The sequence below is a fragment of the Phacochoerus africanus genome, chromosome 16, assembly GCF_016906955.1.
Source record: "Phacochoerus africanus isolate WHEZ1 chromosome 16, ROS_Pafr_v1, whole genome shotgun sequence".
Lineage (NCBI taxonomy): Eukaryota > Metazoa > Chordata > Mammalia > Artiodactyla > Suidae > Phacochoerus > Phacochoerus africanus.
Window position 1 is genome coordinate 31,278,880 of NC_062559.1, and position 12,316 is coordinate 31,291,195.

Below are 12,316 nucleotides of genomic sequence, written 5' to 3' on the forward strand. Positions count from 1 at the left end.
TTTGCGGCATAAATCATTTCTAAGGAGGACTTGTAGGAATGCAGTTCGTTCTGAGTGGTAGAGATGAAGGCAACAGCCTTTTTTTTTTTTTTTTTTTTTGAATGGAGTGGACCAGACAGAAGTGTTACTATGCCTAGTAAAAATTTTAAAAGCACTAAGTAGACCGCTAAGTTACATTGGCGGTTATGACTTTGAATTCAGGATTTTCAACATAATGACCAACCTGTGCACTTACCTATCTTCCTATCTGAAAAGAAGTGCCTCAGATACTTCCAAGAAGAAATGATGATAAAGACTAGCCCAGGGAGAGTTTTCTCCTGAAAAATATCAATGTGCAACTTAGGGCATGAGAAATGATTAGAATGGTGAGTTTGATAGTAGGACTTTTGTGGACCTCTATTTTATAATGATCTTCAATTTTTTTTCTTCCCATCTTTCTCACCTTATTAAGTGATATTTCTGCTAATATTGTTGCTGAGTTCCTTTAGGTTTCTTGAATAGCAGACATGTTCTATCTTCAGTTTGGAAATTAGCAATGATGGCAACATGAAGGCTGATAATACTTGCCAGCTTAATAAAAATGTAAAATTCAAATATTAAAATACATTCTTCCATTTTTCTTTTTAGTACACAGAGATTCTCAGGTTTCCTTGAGCAGTCTGTCTTGATCTGGCACATGGACAAGTTCTGAGATACAGAAAGAGTCCTACCAACAGTACCACTCCTTTTTAAGATCTTAATATTTGCCCTTTATTACTTACATCAGAGCAGAGTTCCTTGAAAACTAATAAAACCCTTGGAAAAAGTGCACTTAAAAACAGCTCTTATAATTAGGCAAAGTTAGCAATATGACTCTGCTTGCATTAATTCAGGAATATATCTAAGAAGCCAATTTTGTTCTGTATCATTTTATATCTCACTAAATTTAACACATATGTATGGAGACTCTTGTGGAAATACTTGATGTGTGCTTGTTCAAATGACTCTGCTTTTTCAGAATCAGTTTACTCTGGGCATCCTTTTGGTCAAGGCATTTCCTCACCGACTGTCCCAACCTCATTTTCCCTTGGACACTAACACTGTTCCCATGAGGGTTAAGACCCCTACCCGCTCTGTTTTGGGACAGGCTTCTAAGAATTCAGAACCATTAATAAGGTGAATGCTATTATCTAAGAGAGGCACCTGTAAAGAGAGGCTCAAGGCTAGGGAAGACATTCTACTGGATAGGGTCAGCAATGGCCATGATCCACGGAAGGCCTTTGCTCAATAGCAGTGAGGAGATCTGTTTATATGGTTTGGTTCCAAGCACAAGGAAGCCTATGGACTCTGTTTCAGCTTCTCTGTGATATCTGATGTCTCCCTTATTTTTATGGTAGAAAGTCCAAGAGCTATACCCTTTGAGGCCTTCCCTTTTGGTTTGCAAGAGCATGGTCTACATGTGATAGTTCTATTTTTGGGGTGTTTTTGGCAGAATCTCCATACTGTTTTCGTAGTCGTTCCTGGTAATCTATCCAGAGAAAACCATAATTTGAAAAGATATATGCACCCCAGTGTTCACTGTAGCACTATTTACAATAGCCAAGGCATGGAAGCAACCTAAATGTCCCATTGACAGGGGGCTGGATAAAAAGATGTAGTACATGTATAGAATGGAGTATTACCCAGTCATAAAAAAATACTGACACAATGCCATTTGCAGCAACATGGATGGACCTAGGAATTATCATACTAAGTGAAGTAAATCAGTGAAAGACAAACATATATGCTATCACTTGTATGTGAAATCTAAAAAAAAAAAAAAAAAGAAAAGATACAAACAAACTTGTTTCCAGAACAGAAACAGACCCACAGACTTTGAAAAACTTATGGTTACCATAGGGGACAGACAGTAGAGGAGGGATGGGCTTGGGGGGGGGGGATTGGTATATACATACTGAGATATATGGAATGATGGGCCAATGGGGACATGCTGTGTGGCACAGAAAACTCTACCCAGTATTCTATAGCAGTCTATGTGGGAAAAGAATCTGAAAGAGAATGGATGTGTGTATATGTATAACTGAATCACTTTGCTATACATCAGAAATTGTCACAACCTTGTAAATCAACAGTTTTTTAATAAAACTTTAAAATATGAAAAAAATGACAATCCAAACAAACAAACAAAAAGGCACTATACAAACCGTCTTCCTGCTCTAACAATTTAAGAATTTTCTGACTACAGAAGGTTATGGGAGGGGAGGCAGTACAGATTGATCAATTTTATCTCGTTATGTCTTTGTGAAATGATGCAAAGTGTGGTTAGCAACTTCCCTTGGGGGTAGTAGCATCTATTCGGCACCTTCTAGATGCTCTAAACAACTATTTCCTTTGGTTCAATGTTACTTATTTGAATAGGATCATTTCTCCTCTGATTATAAAACATACGCCATTAGGACCAGGACTACGATTATAAAGACCTCGCATGCACACCGTAAGTACTGTCCATGGAAAGCAAAGTGGCTCCTCCTTTCTCGCACAGCGAGGTTTTGCTGCACATTAGAATCATCTGAGGAACTTCTAAACTCTCCCTCATACCAATGAAAACAAAAATGCCTGTGCGTTGATTGCTGCAAGTTTTACACATCTGTGGGAGAGTCCAGCCTATAGTCATGACCAGTAGTCAGTGGATGGCCTATGTATGAGAGTCAGATGGAGTAGCTTTCTGATGCAGGAATTGGTGGTGAAAAAGTCTAGAGTGATTGGGACAGAAATGGGCAGAAGAAGAATAAGATGAAGAGACAAGGCTTTAAGTGACAGTTGGTTCTGGAGAGCAGGGGGTGCAGGTGGGAGAGATACCCATTGGAAGTCTTAATTCTAGGGAGAAAATGCTAATCTTTTTCTCCAGTCGTCAATCTATGATTGGTAATCGATGTTGAAAATAGTGTCATTGAGGGAGTTCCTATTGTGGTAGAGGGGAAAAGAATCCAACTAGTATCCATGAGGATGTAGGTTAGATCCCAGGCCTCACTTGGTGGGTCTGGGTCAGGGATTTGGGGTTGCCATGAGCTGTGATTTAGGTCACAGACATGGCTCAGATCCTGGGTTGCTGTGGCTGTGGCAAGAACTGCAGTTGCAGCTCCAATTTGATCTCTGGCCTGGTAACTTCCACATGCCACAGGTACAGCCCTAAAAAGAAAGAAAAAAAAAATAGTGTCATTGATTGAATTGTGTCCTCCCAAATCCAGGTGTTGAAGCCCTAAATCCCAGAACCTCAGCATAGGACTGTATTTGGAGACAGGGCCTTAAGAGGGGATTAAGTTAAAATTAGGCCTTAGAGTGGCCCAGAATCTGATTCAACAGATGTCCTTAAAAGAAAAGGAAATTTGGACATATGAAGAGGGATTAGTGGTGTGCATATGCTAAGGACAACCACATGAAGACACAGCAAGAATGCAGCCATCTACAAACCAAGGAGAGAGTCCTCAGAGGAAACCAATCCTGCCAGCACCTTGATTTTGAACTTCCAGCACTATGAGAAAATAAATTTCTCTTTTTAAAGCCCCCTAGACTGCCTATTTTGTATGACAACCCTTGAAAACTAACATAGACCATATAAAAAGTAATGGAATTAAATGTTAAGTATAGCTTTTATTGAAATACCAACACAACTTGTCTTAACCTAAATAATTTTCCTAAAGCTTTTTATATAGATATACAACCATTTTATGGAATAAGCACCAGCCATTTCTCAACTGAATTGTTTGCGGCTTACTTCTTACCTAGAAAATCCTAATCAATTTTCAAGTTCGTGTGTTAAGTCCTTCTCTTCCAGGAAGTCTTCCTACAACACCCAAATGCTTAGTGCCCCTTCCTTAACCTAAACCCACAGGACTAATGATCTATGTCATAAAATTGGCTCCTAATCATAAACTTACCTTTGACATTTTAAGTGCTAGTGCCACATTCCACTTTAACTTTCTATATATTTTAATCTTGCTTCCCTCACCAAATTATAAACTCCTTTGGCAGAGAGAACACAACTATTATTTTTCTACATGTACTATAATATCCAACAGAGTTCTTCTAGAAATATTGATTGATGAGCAATTAAGAGGGTTTCTGCAGACACTATCATACTTTGTACCTGAGCTTATTAAATCTCAAAAGATCAGATACAGGATAGAAAGATATTCTTTCTATAATGACGATGTCACAATTGGCTATCAGCTTTTTAACATTAATGAGCAGTCACAAGTGGCCATGAGACCTGTAAATGGTTATTTTCTTATTCCAAGTGAGGTTAAGAGATGATGGAGAAGGAATATAACTTAAGGGTTATGGTTAATAATCTTCTTTTTACCTGGACACACTTCAGTGGGCAGAAAGAAAGTATCTCCTACAAACAATATGGTGAATGATGCTAATGACTAGATTTAAAACTTCAAAGTCATCCTAATTAGACTGTATTCTAGCACCACTTGATAAAGTTGTGTTGGGGAAACACTGCCATTTCACGCACATTTTCAGATGACATAATCCGTCTCATCTCAGTGAGTCATAACATTAGCTAAAATATCCTAGGATTAAGTCACCATATTGTATTGAACAGTAAGGTAGAACTGAATTACTCTTATCCTGATTTTTAATGCCTTCCCCACATGTCTCTGTTTTTGTGGTATGACTAAACATAGCATGATGGCCAAGACAAAAAGAAGATAATTTGTCACGGATCAGAGTAGAAGATGAGATAGAAGATAATGTGTCAAATTTTGAAGATCTGCCTAGAAAATATTCTTCGGATACTTTTTAAAGAGAGGTGTACCATATGTGAAGCATTAAGAGCGTGAAGATTTGGCCCTTGATTTAAAAATCGACAATCAGAAGTTGTCTTCCATGCAACGTATGAGCTGCTATTTACGCTTGTACTTTCATTTTTAAGTTTGCCTTAATAACCAAGTTTTAGGGTAGGAAAGAGGGCCCCAAAAGAGTCAATCTGGACCAATTTTTATGTTTTTCTTCTCTGCAGTGGTTAGCCATTGCTGTGTAATAAAAGTAAAACCATAAATCTTTCAGTCTCATACAGCAATAAATATTTATTCACATCCAGGTAAGCTGAAAGATGACTGATCTAGGTGGGCTGACCTGGATGGATGGCTCTGCCCTTGAGGATTGCCCATGCACCTCTTTCTCTTGGGTGGCCCATTGTGTTCTCATGACAATGGCAAAAGGCACCAGAATGCAAACCTAGTCACATATGTGTTTCTCACACTTCTGCTTATGTCATATTTGCTAACATTCTTGACGCAGCAAGTCATATGTCTACACCCCAAATCCATGGCCAGGGACTTACGCTGTAGTGCAAGAAGCGTCAAAGTTACTCATAAAGTGGGGTAAATGTGGGAGAGATAAAGATTTGTGGGTATTACTCAAATCTAGCCTACTTTTACGGTTTTCAAGTCATTATTAATCCATGTGTTAAAAATTTGCTGATGTAGGGAACATCTATCATCTTCAAGGTGAGTCCCCCTTTTATTTGCCCATCATTTTATAAATAGCTTCCCTATATCATGGGGGAACCGTCCTTGACATGACAGAGCCCTATCTCCCCAGTGTAAAGACTAGTATTCAAATCTCTACTTGACTAACAGATAAAGCAGGTGCTGCCTACGGCATGAACCTCCACCTTGCTAGTCCTAGTGTGTGAAGAAGAGGTAGATGAGCTTTCTAGTGGTTGTCACACTGACATACTCATGCAGAAGTTGAATTGGGACTGTGCCAGTAGCAAGTGCAATCAAGATAAACTTCAGGCATTTATTTATTTATTTATTTTTATCATGGTGAGATCTATCCTTTTAACAAACATTTAAGTGCCAACTATAGCTCTGTTAACTACTGGCATTGCTGCACAACAACCTCTAGAACTTATTCATCTTATGTAACTGAAGATTTTTACCCACGGAACAACTCCCTATTTCTCTCTTCCCAAGCCCCTGTACCACTATTCTACTCTCTTATTTCTACGAGTTTAACTTTTCTAGTGTAAGAAGAATCTTACAGTATTTTTCCTTTTGTGAAAGGCTTATTTCACTTAGCATAATGTCTTTCAGGTGCATAATATCCTTCAGGTACATCTGGGTTGTTGCATAGGGCAGGATTTCCTAGGCTATTTTTCCACTGTAGGTATTTGCCATATTTTCTTTATCCATTCATCTGATCGTCCACATTTATGTTGCTTCTTATCTTGGCTACTATGAATAATGCTGTAATGAACATGGGAGTGCAGATCTTTCTCTAAGGTCCTAATTTCAATTCCTTTGGATACATACTAAGAAGTGAGATTGATGGATCATATGGTAATTCTACTTAAAATTTTTTGAGGAACCAATGTAGTATTTTCCATAACGGCTGCACAGTTTTGTATTCCCACTAACAGTATTCAAGGATTCCAATTTCTCTATAGCCTTTGATACTTGTTATCTTCTGTGGTATTTTTTCTTTATAGCAACTATCCTAACAAGTGTGAGGTGATACATCATTGTGGTTCAATCTGCACTTCTCTAATGATTAGTGATGTTGAGTATCTTTTCATATACCTGTTGGCCACCTGTATGTCTTTGAAGAAACATCTATTCAAGTCCTTTGCCCTTTTTTTATTGAGTTATTTGGTTTTTGGCTATCAAGTTGAAGGAGATCCCTATGTATTTTGGATATCAATCCCTTATCGACTATATAGCTCAGTCTCTTCAAAAAAATAGCAGTGGAAAACTACTTATCTACAAGTAAAATAATAAAATTGAATACCTATCTTACACTATACACAAAAATCAACTCAAAGTATATTGAAGATTTAAACTTAAAACTTTGAACTATAAAACTCCTAAAAGATGTCACAGAGGAAAGCTTCCTGACATTGGCTTTGGCAATCATTTCTTGGATATAACACTAAAAGCACAAGTAACAAAAGCAAAATTAAGCAAATGAGACTATATCAAACTAAAAATCTTCTTCACAGCAAAAGAAACAATCAGCAGAGTGAAAAGTCAACCTAAGGAATGGGAGAAATAGTTGCAAACCATGTATCTAGCATTCACCATTTGGCCTTAGCAGTAGGAACTTCCTCGCTAGGCCAGTTCTATGTTAGGAACTTGGGCATTCATTTCTCATGCCTTCTCAAAATGTTCATGAGCCCTCTAGAATTCTGTTAGAACCATCCAGAATGGATTCTGTGAACACCAAGTGCTACTCTGAGCAGCTACTTCATGCACAGCAATTAACTAGTCTTTTTATAAATACAGAATTCTTTGGTTGCAAGCAATAGGAATCCGAATTTACTTGTAGGCTCTAAGGTTGCTGACAGAATGATGAAATGTCACCTCAAGCACTAGGCCCACAGAGAGAAGGAATTAGGGAATTTCTGAGTGTTTAGAGAGCAATAACTCAGGGCACGAACACTTGGATAAATCATCTCTTTCTTCATCATTCTGCTGAAGATTTAGTTTTGGGGTATATAGTCCAACTAGCTTAGCTTGGATTTCATGTCTATTCCTTGAAAAGGGGAGAGAAGGAAATCTTTATGGATATTCTGGCCAAGATTTCACCTATTGGGATAGTGGTCATTCCTCAAAAGAAAATAGGGGTGCTTTATTTAAAGAAGAGGAAATGACTGCTATGCGGCTAAAAACAAAAGCTAAACCATAGATAGCAACAACAACAAAACTTCAAGGCAAAACCAGAAGCAGGAATAACCAACCAAAACCACTACAGATCAAAGATGAGTAAGACTTTGTATTTGTTCTTGGCAAGCTTCAATTTTAGTAGAAAAGATTATAGATTCAATCTTCATTTAATATTCAATACTAAAATCACCAGCTTTTGGATTTAGAATCCACTCTAAATTAGTATGACCTCATCTAATTTACCTGGTTATATCTGCAAAGACTATATTTCCAAATAAGGCCACATTCTAAAGTTATGGGTGCACTTGACTTCTGAGAGGACCTTCTTTAAGTTAGCTCAACATCTCAGATTTTAGAATGAGTTTGGACTTTCACTTCAGGTGAAAATCAGCCCCCAAATCTTTTTCTCACGCAGATGCAATATACATGTATTATTTTAGGAGATCTAAACTTGCGATAAGAATATGCATGTGATAAATTGATAACAAAGTATGAGTGTGCCATTGGCATACCTTAAATTCAGACATGAGCAAAGTATCTACTTTAGATGTCTGTTCTCACATCTAACTCTTTAATGTGCATACACTCAGAGGATATGTATCTGAAAACTTCTATGTGGGCACTGTATGGTTAAACAAAGAATACATTCTCTGTATTAACATATTCTTATTAGTAGCCACATTACTTTTTGGACCACACAGAAATTAAGTAAACCTAGGGAGTGATTTTCCATAGGCTTAGAAATTCTACCACGCTTAGACAAATTAAGCTGTTTTCCACTGATTTATGTAAAGTGTAATTAACAAATTAATACATATGAAGATAAGATAATAGAAAGCACCAAGCAATAATGTAGTTTTGTTGTGTTTTCAAAAATTAATGAAAGTAATGGCAAAGCTAATCTGCTATAAATTTCTTTTAATTAAATTGTGTTTGGAATGTTTTTCTCAATTTAATCTATCTCATACTATTCTTACAAATTTTACATATTCAGGAAATGTTCTAATATTGCTTCTATTTTCTGTATAGCATCATATTTATTCATTACGGAGTAATTGGACTATGGAGTTAGAATAACGTTTTTGTAAGACCTGTTGCTTTAAAATTAAAGCTATTTCCCAATACTACACTCTTTATTTAAAATGTTAAATGTTCCCACTGTATCAACCATTTAGATATTTAGATATGTTTAGGGTGGTAAAAACCTTTTTCATAAGGCAAATCATAAAATACCAGCAAACCTAGGCAGCATAATAGGACACTGTTTACATAGACAAGTGATACTCTATTAATTTATTATAATGTGTTTTGATATATGCAATACTAGGGCATAAATACAAATACAATAATTAATCCATAGTAATAGAATAAGTTAAATGCTTTCTTAATTGTTTATTCAAATATAGCAAAAGACAAATGTGAGAAAATGTCTTTCTTTTCTTTTTTTTCTTCTTTTTAGGGCCACACCTACTGCATATGGAAATCTGAGGCCGGGGTTAAATCGGAGCTGCAGCTGCCGGCCTGCATCACAGCCACAGCAACAAAAGATCCAAGACACATCTGCGACCTATGCCACAGCTTGCAGCAACACCAGATCCTTAACCTACTGAGCAAAGCCAGGGATCAAATCTGCATCCTCACGGACATTGTGTCAGGTTTTTAACCTGCTGAGACACGACGGGAACTCTGAGAAAATAAGTCCTATGGCACATTGCACATCTCACTTCCTGGGGGATTGTGAGAAGTTAAAAACTAAGACCTCTCAGGCGGCACAATTGCTGCAATCTAATATTTACCAAATGCCATATATATTTAGCCAAAAGTGTACAATTGCCTTTTTCTGTCTTACCCTGAGGCTCAGTCAGTTGTGGACCCCTGTCTGGAAAGGGAGATCTCAGCTAGATTATTTTTTTACTTTTTTTTTTTGGTCTCTTTGTCTTTTCTAGGGCCGCTCCCACAGCATATGCAGGTTCCCAGGCTAGGGGTCAAATTGCAGCTATAGCCACCAGCCTACGCCATGGCCACGTGGATCCGAGCCGTGTCTGCGACCTACCCCACAGCTCACGGCAATGCCAGATCCTTAACCCAGGGAGGCCAGGGATCAAACCCACAACCTCATAGTTCCTAGTCGGATTTGTTAACCACCGAGCCATGATGGGAACTCCCTCAGTTAGATTAAATTGCTCCCTCCCATGATTTGCAAGGTCCATAACAGCTTGGGGTGGTCTTAGGCCCAGTAGGACTTCTAGGCCTGTCCTGGAATTGACCTGATCTCCCTGGGGGACCACTCATCCATCCTAGATAAGGCCCAGGATAAGCACAGCCTGCCTGGAACTGCTCTGAAGGAAGCAGACTCCTCCAGCTCCTTCCAACTTGCCAGGCTGCGTTTTTTCCATCTCTCTCTTCTTCTCGAGCTGTGAACTCCATGTCTCACGGTCTTGTGCAGAAGACTCCCTTCAGACCCTACACTGTCTTGCCAAAGCCAGAGAGATTTTTTTTTTCCCCCATACAGACAGCTAAATCATCCTTCCTGGATACTGGTGGTTGGAGACCGAGATGCTAAGGTGACCAAGCAGAGACTTAAATGGGCACCTGGAACATTAGCGAGCACATTTCTGATTAAATATATCTACCATGAAATGCCTTCGACTTTGACTTGCACCAATAAATCCTCATTTCTTGATAGCAAATGAAATTCCTGCGCAGGTTGCTGAGTTTGTCCTCAACAGCTCTGTTTCTTCCTCTGACTACAGGACAGAGTACCTTCCTCTAGAAATCGGAAGCCTCCTCACTAAGCTGAGGGTTCACAGCCGGCACAGAAACGATGGAAAAAGCAGAACGCTGTTTGTTTTCTTTCCTGATTTCTCCTTCGTCATCTGAGTGCAAGTTACAAAGATCTTTGGGTCCTGGCCTAAAGGATTATAACTCAAAGGAAAGGAAAATTGTCTGACTTTCTCTGTTTAAACAAAAAAAAGCCAAACAAATAAGTTGAGAATGCAAGTAATAAATACAAGTAATTACACATAAATATCAAATATTTCATCTATAATTTCGCCCAATCCTATTCTCCTCATCTGCTGCTTTGGAAAACTCTGCTGTGGAAAAGTGCTTTTGCGTCCTCTGCCCCCGTCTCTATTATTCTCTCCATTCTGATTTGTCTAGCATTATAACCCTCTCTTGATACTCATTTTTCATCATCTAGATACATGCCACTCCCCTACTTCAACCCTGAACTTCAGCGTGCTTGTGCCTTTATTAGTTTCTGGGCTTTTATTTATTTTATTTATTTATTTATTTATTTATTTTTTGTCTTTCTGCCATTTCTTGGGCCGCTCCCATGGCATATGGAGGTTCCCAGGCTAGGGGTCTAATCGGAGCTGTAGCCCCCGGCCTACGCCAGAGCCACAGCAACGCAGGATCCGAGTCACATCTGCAACCTACACCACAGCTCACGGCAATGCCGGATCATCAACCCACTGAGCAAGGGCAGGGATCGAACCTGCAACCTCATGGTTCCTAGTCGGATTCGTTAACCACTGCGCCACCACGGGAACTCCTGGGCTTCTTTAATATCATTCAGGGTGTTTGGGGTCAGAGGAAATGCAGGCACTTGTCTCAGACCCCTCCTCAAGGCAGACACCCTTGATTCCAGAAAGTTCAATAGGGACATAGCCCTGCATCAGAGACCCTGAACCTGGGGTGCCCACAGGACTGCACATCCAAAGGGCCAGAAAGACTCCTCTCCACCACTCTCTCTTCCTAGTTTGGAGGCATTACTAATATCAGAGTTAAGATGAGGCAACATTTCTACTCTGAGGATGGGCTGCTGAATATAAGCTGTAATTATATCTTATTCAAATAAATTTTTAAAGAAATCGGTCCACGGCCAAGAGTAGTATATTTGTGGTGAGAGGGATGAGTTGTAGGTAAGTTCTACACAGGCCAAATTTAGAAGTATGCTTCAAGCTGAAGATGTCACCCCAATACTGAGGGAATCATCACAAGGAACTAGAGAGAAAAGCCAGGATGCCACGATGGAGCAGCAGGCCTGCATCGGACGCAGTGAAAAACAATCAGGAATCATGCCCTGTTTGCCTCTCCCATCAAGATCCCAGAAGAAAGAGATGGTGTCCATTTTCAAATTAAAAATCTATGGCTCAAAACTTCTTCCTAGAGTTGAATTCTGACCCCAGTGTTTGTTTGTGTAGACACAACCCGAGTGACCTGATTTATTTCAGATTCATTTCATTTGAACAACTGCAAAATCAAACTACAAGAAGAGAGCTTTGGGAGGTTAGAAGGTGAGTGGCAAATGTGGGGGAGTTGCAGCTAATCTCAATGTAAGATGGGCAATTACATCAAGTATGACTTGGTCAGCAGAACTGCATGCGGAGACAAGTGACTTATAAATAGAATTTCAAGGTGGGAAAGCTAAGGACAAAATTTCTCTCCCTGAGACTGCATTCTCAATGATAATTTGACAAAGGTGCAAGGGTCCAAAAACTATGGAGGAGAAAATGTCTAACCTTTATCCCAATGTCCATTTGCTATAAAAGAATGTAATAGGAATTCCTGTAGTTGCTCAGTGGTAACAAACCTGACTAGTATCCATGAGGATGCAAGTTCGATCCCTGGCCTCGCTCAGTGGGTTAAGGATT